Here is a 10,947-nt window from a genome sequence, read left to right on the forward strand (position 1 = left end):
CGGTAACAAATTTTGAAGTGCGATATATTGCTGAAGTAAATACAGACGATACATGGTAATATTGAAAAGTTTTCTAAATGTACAATATTGTTAAATATTGTTGAGCTGCAATAAACAACAGAATGCAATGCTTAAGATTTGAGCTGTGGAAAGTTACTTATCACATTGCAGAAAACTAGTGCAGAGGAAAGATACACATGATAAATATTGACCCCTGCATCGCTATATTCTCGCTTTGGGACGAGAGTTGATTGGTTGTGTGTTGGAGGTCCACCCAGCATCCCTTCTGCGTCTCAAAAAGCTGTAATAAAGTTGAGAATGTGCCCAAAAATCCATGACTATGAAAACTGAGACGGATTTGCTAGCAGCTGATGGGAAAAAAAATGATTTGCCATATTTTTTTCAGTCAGTTTGTCTGCAGTTGTACACAGTGCTCCTGCCAGTAGTAACCATACAACATTTTGGTCAGGGTGAGCAACCCAAATTACAATCTGAATAAGCTTTTAATTAAAGCTTACTACAAACAAGGCATCTTCAAAATTATTGGTTTAAGAGGCGCAAATACAATTTAAAGTTGATTATAGAAAAACAAACCATGGCCGTACAACACTTCATAGTCAACCCACTTAAACTGTGACCCCAGTTCCTAAGCCTAACCCACTACTCCCCTGACCACCGGGATCACTAACTACACAATCTGACACACACACAGGCCTGTGGTAAGTGATCCCAGTGCATCGATATTCACGGAGGTAACCCGACCAGGCCAAGGAGCGACAACATGACCCGACACGCTGCGCTCATCCTGGCTACAGTACCTCCACAGGGTCTACATTTCCACTAGTAAAAACAACACTCTACCTATAGGAGTTTACAATGTGGAATGTGGGATTATCAATGCATTTAAACACTACAAACATGCACAAGGGGTTAATCCTGCCTCCAGCTAGGTACTCCAAAGCAAGATCCAGATACAGCTATGGAAAAGATCAAGACATTCCAGTAGGGCTGTCGAAAGTATCGAAAATCAGATACTAATTGATACTAAAACTAGTATAGAATGTAGATACTCATTTGAGCAGCATTTGAATATTGATACTAAAAAAAAGAGTCACGGGACAGAAATGAACCATTCCTGAATAGCTTTAGAATGATCTTGAACTGTATTAGAACAAGTACAAGACCACACAACATAGCATACCCCCATGGACTCAGGGAATACACAGATATAAGACCACATGGTAATATAAAAGAAACTACTGGGATTTAATGTTGAAAATGGCATTCTATTGTTTGAAGACATCGCGGTATACACTACTCCTGAGCAAGATCCAGGTACAGATATGGAAAAGGTCCCCAGGCACTGCACTGCTCCTGACAGGTAGTCCCAGTGGTAGTAGTTCAAGGATGGGTCAAATGGAAAAAGCTATTTTACCTGCGGGGATAATAAAGTCCAGTTTAAAATAACAACAGCATCAGTCTCTACAATGCAAACTATTCAGGGAGAGACCGAAGAAGATAAACGATAAGTGAAATAAGAGTAATTCACTTGTTGAGGCAGCTCTTACGACCCAATCAAGTTGTGTTGGCAACAAACGATCTGCAGGATTTTTATATTGTAGCATTTCATCCAGTACTCTGCCTCCTGCTCATTTTGTCCTATGAAATGATATACATTATATACATGCAGTATTATGTGGCTGTTACAAAGGCTACGGGCCTATGTGCTATGTGGCTGTTAAAGACTACGCCTGTCATGAACACATTTTAAAGCACGATTTAAAGCACAATTTAGTAATTATCATGACAGGCCTACTACAGAGGTTATGAGCCAATGTGTCATGTGGCTGTTAAGATGTTACGAGCCTGTGTTACGTGGATGTTACAGATGTTATAAGCCTGTGTGCTATGAGGGTGTATTACAGAGGCTAGGCCTACGTGTTATGAAGGTGTAATACAGAGGCTGTGGGCCTACGTGTTATGAGGCTGTTTTACAGAGGCTATGGGCCTATTGTCAGGCCTTCCTCTGTGTGGGCCAGTCACAAAGGAGCGCTTGTGAATGGGACAGAGGAGAGCTGTGACCTGTCCTCAACTCCTCCACAGAGTCATGTGACCACAGCCGGATCTCACAGGAACACAAACCAAGCCTACTTTTAGAGCAGCAGGTAAAGTATGTCCAGCTGAATTTTTATCTCAAGAGCAAAAAAATGTTTATCTCAAGAGCAAAAAAACTGCCATTTTGCACAGTGATCAGTGGCCTGGCCTGCTTTTTGTCCGCAGGCTCAGGAAGAGCGTAGTATGCTTATATTTTGATATAATTTCCAGCTAACTAGGATAATGCAGGTTATATGTGGGGTAGGCCAAGGCTACTGGGAAAACATATCAGGGGCAGGGGAGTGACTGCAGTGCTCCCTGAAAACCTTCTTTCCTTGACCAAAGATCTTGATCTATACCTACTGTGCATGTAGTAGTCTTGTTGTGACATATTTATCCGATTAGCCCTCCTCTCCTCCTCTCATGTTCCCGGTTTGGTTCCACAAATAGCCGCAGAGAGAGCAACTTCCTGGACGTGACGAGGATAGTAGCAGGTGCTTTTAGAGAGCGCTCTGAACATGAAGCTGGAGCTATAAGCAGCGCTGTGTTACGCCATAGACATGTACAAACACAGACTGCAGCGGGTGAATGAGAGAGGACCAGAATAGATGAGACGGTCTGAGATGTCTGGACCCATGCAGCAGAGGGGCCTACTAGAAGAACGTCACAGCAGTAGAACATAAATATATGCTCTTATAAAGAAGGGGGTGAATGTAGAGACTGTATAAGACATTTAATGGAAATGTACTTGTCTAAAATTGTATTACTATGAAAAGGTTAATTCATTTTTTCAGCCTTTTTGTCATGAGGAGCTCAGAGTAGAGTTGCTGCTTCTCCTCACATATGTCTTTAAGCTTAAAGAAGCTTAAAGAAGTGTCTGGGGAGACAGGAGTTCAAAAGTCCCTGCCACATGACCTTGCCTTGAATGGACTGAATGTAAATTATGAGTGCAAGATAAAATTTCAGGAAAAAAATAAAATAGAAAAAAATGTAAACAAAAGATAAAAGTTATGACATTTATAAAGATACTGCAGAAGATGGCAACACAAAGTTACTGCATTTGAATTTCACTCTACTATTTAGAGGGAAACTGCAAAACCACACCAACAATAAAAGATAAAATCCCCCAAACTGGCCATTGCAGTGTTTGGTGATGTCAGAGGCTTCTACTGTCACATAAATGTACAGTTGTGATGTGATGCTGCCTCAGAAGTCCAGTGTTGCCAGTGTAATATCATAGGCCACTCTGCACTGACCAGCGCTGCCCAGACCAGGACCAGACACTCCCTCCCCCAGGCTGAGCACAGGCGGTGGGGTTTGGGGGTGGAGACTCTGCTTGATGGAGACAGAGCAGTGGAGGAGAGGTGTTGCAGGTTTTCATACCATCAGAGAAATGTCATGATAAGATCACTTCCACAGGACAGGCGACAGCAGGGTGCAAGGACACGAGGGCAGATAATGGACAGAGCACCAAGGGACAGGGATATGTTAGTCCACCGGTTTTAAGTGGTGTGGAGTTTTGCATTTTCTTATTGTATCTAGGTATGTTTCTCTTCCCGTTCTATGTGCTCTTAAAAGTAGTGCATGTAGAAAAAAAACAAAAATTTCAATTATTGCCCAATTTGTCCCGATATATAAAAGCTACCATTTAGATTGGTCAACATGGCTCTGTTGTATTCTCACATATCACAACTAGATGCTATCTATTTTACTGCTGTCTGATAGTGTGCCAGCTTTGGCCTGACAGAGGAAGCCCAGAGAGCACACGTGAGCCTAAACAAAGACCAGGTGAAGGGAGGGGGGACAGGTTTCAGATCTGACATCTACTGGTATTTTTAAAAACATAATTGTTATTTACTTTTTAGCCAAAGAATCAAATAAAATAAAAGTATGTTGTTTTTTTTTAAATTTAGGTTGTTTTCATTGCACTGAAAAATGTCTCCTTCTGTTTGTTTCAATGGAAATGTTCTTCATTTGGCTATAGCTTCCACAGTATGGCATAAAAACTTATCTATATCCATTCAGAATCTTTTTAAGTTGAAAATGCAATAAGTTTTTAAAATGGTAAAGATACATTCTAAAACTGCTTTATGTCAGAATATATCAAAAGCAAAAGACTTCCTTGCAGAGACAATCATTTCCACCATATTCCAACAACAGCAAGTTTGAGCATTTACTACATTTATACAAAAATAAAACTGCATTGATGTCCTGATAGTAGAACTGTCATCTACCCACATCTAAAAACAAGTCTACCCAAGTCTCTCCTCCTCACCTCAGCCCATAAAACTTAAGCACCTCTGGCTCACAGCGGTCCGCTCCAGCTCACAGTCCAAATATAGACCGCACATCTGAATGCTCCTCCATAAACCAGAACCGTGACAAAGCTGGATCATGTTCAGACCAGATGAGATCCACCACAAAACCCCAGGACTCACCTCAGCACAGCCCAGTCTGAGTCAACACTGTACCTGCTGTTAGAGTTACGACGACTCAAGAATGAAACACGTTTTAGTCAGTTAGGGTTTTAGTCATAGTATTCTTCACTATACTAAAATTTCAAACAATACTACTTGATACTCAATACTGATTCCACTATGATAATAAAAACATTCTTTCTTATATTTTCAACATTAAATCGCAGTATTTTCTTTTGTATTGTATGGTCTTATATCCGTGTAATCCCTGTCACCGAGGTAGGTTCTATAGTGGTCCATGGGCGTATACTAGGCTATGTGGGGTCTTATACTTGTTCTGATACAGCTCAAGTTCATTATAAAGTTATTTAGGAAAGGTTCATTTCTGTTTTGTGAAGGTTTTTTTTTAGTATCGATATCTGCTAAAATGAGTATCTGCTTTCGATGATTCTTTTAGTATTGATTAACATTTGATTTTCAATACTTCTGACAAGCCTTATAAAGTCTACAAGACAATACAGAAATAGTTGTTTTTAAATATGGAAAATTGGGTTTATCGGCTATAAAAAGAAAAACTGTAAAAGGTGAGATCTTCCAAAGAAATGTAAAGTTAAGTTTCTGCACTTTTGTGTTACATTTTAAAGTCTATTCGCTTTTCGTGTGATACTTGAATCTCAGTTAATATATTACAAGCTAAAGTATCACAAATCAGATACCAATCAATACAAAAAGTAATATCAAAAAACTATACCATGACCTGGAGCACAGGAGCTGGTCTGGAGAGTACATTCCAAAGCAGATGAGACCGTTAGAGAACCACGCAGCAGTGCAGAGGAGAGACACTGGAGGACTGAGACAAAATCTGATTGGACGAGAGGAAACCAACCAGCAACAGGGTGTACGCGGCTCTACTGCACCACTGCATTAGGTCTTTAGATGACGAGAAATCCTTGTCCTCTTGAACAATTAGTCGACTAAAAAGGGGGTGTGAGCCAAACTGCACTCACAAGACAGCTGCACACAAAAATAACTATTTATGCAGAAAAAAGTGCTAGGAAACTGTGATTTTATATAAAGACAGATAAAACTTGTGAATCATGAGTTTAATACCAAAAAATATCTAACTCACTTAACTCCTTTCTCCTGTAAAACACCATTGGCTGATTAATCGACTAAATAACTAAAGGCCTACAGGGTCTGTGTACAACATTTGATTTTCATTTTTTTAAATAGGAATTCAAAAATGGGAAAATGGCCCTAACAAATATTATTCACAATACACCAATACTAAATCTCAATTTGATGCAACAGAAGAAACACAACCTTGCCATCTGCTCCTATATAAATCCATGCTATTTGGACAGGTTGTGACAGGTCACAGATCTCACCATGCTCCCAACACATGCTAAGAACTAACACATTCATAACAGAGCTCTGAAAAAACAATATCAGATCCTGATTTTAGGATGAATGTATAATTTGTTCCTATTTAAAGGTTAATTATGTAACTTTCTAGTGGAGGGTCCACCACCTTGTCTCCATGGAAATGTTAATGCTTTGCCTTAAAAGTTCCACAATATGCCATTAAGCCAAGTTACAAGTTAGATTTGGAGAGCATGAATGCATGTTTTCAAGATTTTTAAATGCCTGTTTTCTAAATAAATATAAGTTTAATGCTTTAATGCCATACAGTGGTACATTCAAACCAAAGCACAAATATGGGAATAGTCTGCCCTGCGTTTTCTCTCTGTGTCCCCCTTTAGAGCAACATCACAACACAATCAGCATGCATCCTACTAATGAAACTACTGCACATTCCATCAAGTTTGTCAAGTTGAAATGTATAGTTTTATATCATAAATTTTACATTCATGAAGAATTTTTGTGACATAGGTTTGTGTGCTAAACTTTGCACAGGCTCATACTGCTAACCGTAAGAACGATTTGAATAGGGCCCGGGAGAGATTGCTACTCAAAAATGGATGACATCTAAAACATCTTGAGGCATGTTTTTGATGAGGGAACAACGTTATAGCAGGGTAGAAAGCTCCAAAATGCCCCTCTCTTTAAGAAACCATCACTAATTAGAGACTAGATCTAACCTAACTGTTGCTTCAAACTCCTACATTTCACAACACAGTCAATTGCAAATTAGCAGCAATCAAAGCCCTACGCCTGTCCCGCCCATATGAATAAAACCAAGTAGGCTCCAGGCTGATGGGGAGGTGGGGGCAAGGGCTCGGCTAAAACTGAAACTAAGACAAATACCATAAGGGGGGACCACTGGGGGAACCATTGGGGGGCTTTTGAGTGCGCCCATCTGCAGCGACATAGTGCCTTTGTCCCCCCTCTCCCCCCAAGCCTCATTCAAAACAGATGTGAGCTGTGCACCGTCCATACTATGAAACCCACTGCTCCTCAAACGACAGCTATATATGTTATCTAATGGGCTCCACGGCACAAATTGTGTACTTTAAAACCAGTCTAAGGACTCGGAGTGAGTGCATTTATCCCAGTTAGTGGCCCAAGCGGGTATGGGAAAGGGGTGGGGGGGGCGTAGGAGTTCTAATGAAGACAGCAACACAGCACAATGAAGTTACTGCAGAATCAACACTATTCAGAAAAAATGTGAATGGGTAACTAGTTTGTCTTGTTATTGTGGTCTGGGGGATTAGTCCTGGTTTAAATCTGGTTTAGCACTGACTTAGTCCTGCTTTAGCTCAAGATTTAGTGCTGGTTTAGTTTTTGTCTGGTTTTTGTTTAGTCCAATTCTGGTAATGCTTTAATCCTGGTGTGGCACTGGTTTAGTCCTGGTCAGGTACAGATTTAGTCCTGATCTGTTACCTCTTTAGTGCATGTCTAGTAGCCAACTGATTCAGCTCTTGGTTTGACAATCAAATTGTCCTGCCCTGGTTGGTACTGTTTAAATAATCTTCAATAGCCCTGCTTCAGTCTAGGTCTGGTACTGCTTTAGTTCTGGTACTGGTTTAGTCCTGGTCCAGTGCAGATTTGGAGCTGATTTGATACTAGTCCTGGTCTAGCAGCCTACTGATCCAGTTCTTGGTTAGACAATCGAATAGTCCTGCTGTAGTCATGGTCTGGTTTAAATAATCCACAATATCCATATATTTTAGCCCAGGTCTGGTACTGGTTTAGTCCTGGTCTGACACAAATTTAGCTCTGGTTTAGACTATCTACACTAACCTAGTTGAGATTGGAGGGTTGATAGTGGGTTAGTCCTGGTTTTGTGCTGGCTATTGGTTTTAAATTCTGGTGTAGAATTTCTAATCCAGTGTTTCTTCTGCACTTCACAGTAAACATCTTAGAAAAATTATTATTATGAATCTGCCCATTTCTATAAAGATTATCATAAAAACTGGCCTATGCATAATCTCTGAAGTCTGCACACAACAAAGACAACTTCCCAGACATTTCACCCTACCTTGAACAGAGTAAACAATCAGAACCAGGGTCAAACAACCACATAACTTCCCTTTACCCGCTTTAATCCACCCAGACTACAACAAAGAGCCACGGGACTTCCACTGGGATCAAGGGAAGGGCAACGACGGAACGTCCATGCCCGGAGGGAGCGCACCCCAAGGCGGGCACGTCAACCGAAACACCCCGCTGCCTGCGCGGAGGTGGATGCAGTCACGTGGAGATCCAAATACGGTCAAACGCAGCAAAAAATAACATCATTTTTTTTATTTTTCCCCCAGCATCTGACTCTAAAATGGGCGAAATTCCAGAGAGCGGACAAAAGCACTGCAGGTTCCCCGTGCATAGCAACAAAGTAACTCAAGCCAATAGCCGTGCGCGCAACTACGGACACGACCTGCGCCAAAACATCCACGCTTACATGAACAAGCCCGCTCCTCCGTCGTCTGTCCCCGGGTGAGAGCGCAGAAATAATCCGTGGAAAGTTGGATCCAGATCTCTTGTGCGTGCTGTCTCTGTGTGCTCAGTGCGCTGGCTGCTGGATGGTGTAGTGTGGTGTAGTGTGGTGGTGTGTGGCGTCGGGGCTCGTGTTCGCATTCCCCCGCCTCACGCGCTCTCTACGTCAATGCGTCGAGAGATACGGCGCGCGCTACTTCCGGTACTGTCCGCATTACAAAATAAAGTCAGAGTTTAGACGTCAAGATTTAGATTTCGCCTTAGTTTTTCTCTTTTGTTTTTGGCATAACAGATCAAGGTATGAATGGGTTTAACTTTTATGAATGGGTCTAACGTTTAGCTCATCAGTTTAAGCCTTGAATGCAGTGATGTTCAGCACATAGTTTGTAAACCTATGTAGACACTTACCAGTAATATCAACTACTTCATATAAAAATATCTCTGGGTGAAACAAGCATAACTTTAATAAGAGTGAGTTTAGTGGGTCTTTTTCTCTTATTTAGTGTTGAATTTAAAGATTGTATAAGTAAGTATCTATGCAGACTGCAGAGGGTTCAACATGTTCATTCTAATGTGTGCATGCACCAATCTGCTCTCTGGGTTTTATTTCGAAAGGTCAGCTCGTCTCTCTTCCGGTCTCTTCTGGGGGCTGGTCACCATGGTCACCGTGCTCAGACGTGCACAGAGCTGCAGCGTGCGCATCGCCCCGCCCGTCTGTCTGTCACCGCCAACCTGCACCACGGCACCGGAGCACAGGGGGCCACCGGAGCACCACGGCACCGGACCGCGCAGTGACCGGTGCAGTGACCAGTGCTGCTTCCATCCTCTCTGTCCCCCCACCTCTCTGTGCCTCTACCCTCTCTGTGCCTCTACCCTCTCTGTGCCTCCACCCTCTCTGTGCCTCCACCCTCTCTGGTGCACAAATCTTCACAAATCTGAATATATATAATTGATATTCCTTTGTTTAGGGGCGATGTGTCTTTGTTCAGTTTATCAGTGACAGTGAAGTCATGAATGATTGATTATGGATGGTCTGGGGTCTGAGGCCTCACTGCACAGGTCTATGTAGGCCTAAGTATTCTATTGTGAGTGTGAAAACATAAAATGAAACAGTTTGACTTTAGACAAGCGTTAGCTACTTTATGAATATTCTATAGCCCTACAACAACATGGCAATATTAAGGCGACCTCTGGTGGTGCAAAGAGAAGATTACAGGGACATTCTCCATAGGTGAGTGCATCAAAGTATAATGATGCTGTGAGCAGACCGGGCTCAGATTTGTCTAGAGCTGAGTTCCCAACCTTTTTCTATTTTTTGCCTGGAGTACCTGGTCTAATTTCTGTGTTGGTGATCCATTAGTAAGCTTAAATATCTTTGCATATAGTAGGACAGTGTTTCTCAACCTGTGGTATGTACACAAGCTTGTTAAGGTTAAGGTTCACTTTTTTGTCCCCATAGAGAAATGTGTCCTCCCATGCTACAATGCTACTGGGGCATTTCCTCAGGAGCAGTGAGCACCACAGCACAGTGCTCGGGGGACCCGTCTTCAGATTTTGTTGTTGCTAGTCTTGGTTAGGACCACCTTAGCTGGAGGATTTTACCTATTATGTGTAATTTGGGTTGATGGGGGAAACTGGAGTGCCTGAAGGAAACCCACCCAGACACAGGGAGAACATGTAAACAGGCTCCTTTCGGTAGTACTTTGCAGTTCAAATATTTGCTAAAGATAAAGTTACTGTAATTTCATCCACGTTTCTGTCCTCCTTTGGAATAATCCTTCTTTAGAACTACACTAAGTGTGTCGCCATATTTTAGATCTGGTGGTCACGTATTTTTTTAGGTGGTACTTAGCATGAAAAGTTTGAGAACCACAGTAGACTTTAGGTTATTACGGGGTCAGCCCTATGTTCCCTGAGGCCCCTGCTCCTCTGTCTATACAAAATGGAGAATAGTGGTACGGGGGAGCATAGCTATAGACCCGGTTACTACAGTATTTTTTTATTTAAATTATATTGATGTCCAAAATCATTCTACTAAGACAATGTTATATTCCAAAACTAAAATGTCCCCTTATTTTTTAAATCTGAGACCTTTCAACAGGGGTGGTTAAGTTACTGAAATCACAAGTTACTGAGTTTTGGGGTAATTGTACTTTTTGGAGTAGATTTCTAAACCTGTACTTGTATTTGAGTAAAATTCTAGCCATATAATTGTAATAGTACTAGTACAAGTACTTTGTATTTTTTTGGTATTTTCTATTTGTTTGTTACTTTTACTTGTTACTTGTTGTTACTTTGTTAAATTTTTACTAATATTTAGGTCATGTATTTGGAAAATAAATTTGTACTATGAGGCCATTGTGGCCCATGTGTCAAAAAGTTTGCCCACCCCTGGTCTAACAGGTATCTACACTTCAAACTCCACCCCTACAGCCTGGTGTTTGTAATCAGAAACACCTGGCTGTACTCAGGGCAGTCCTGTGTGATGTCACCAAATACCTGAAATGGCAGAGGCCCGGGAGTTAGGACACACACATTT

The 10,947-nt window shown here is 41.5% G+C and overlaps 1 protein-coding gene across 7 annotated transcripts in view; it reads right to left on the reverse strand.

Annotated features, from left to right (window-relative positions):
• arhgap12b (Rho GTPase activating protein 12b) overlaps positions 1 to 8,576 on the reverse strand; it is a 72,065-nt gene extending 63,489 nt beyond the window's left edge. For all 7 annotated transcript variants that reach the window (XM_055230037.1, XM_055230040.1, XM_055230036.1 and 4 more), the window contains exon 1: positions 8,374 to 8,576. The gene's annotated coding sequence lies outside the window, so the exon portion shown is untranslated. The remainder of the gene's footprint in view (positions 1 to 8,373) is intronic.
• Positions 8,577 to 10,947: the final 2,371 nt, after the last annotated feature.

This window comes from Periophthalmus magnuspinnatus, chromosome 20 (genome assembly GCF_009829125.3).
Source record: "Periophthalmus magnuspinnatus isolate fPerMag1 chromosome 20, fPerMag1.2.pri, whole genome shotgun sequence".
Classification (NCBI taxonomy): domain Eukaryota; kingdom Metazoa; phylum Chordata; class Actinopteri; order Gobiiformes; family Gobiidae; genus Periophthalmus; species Periophthalmus magnuspinnatus.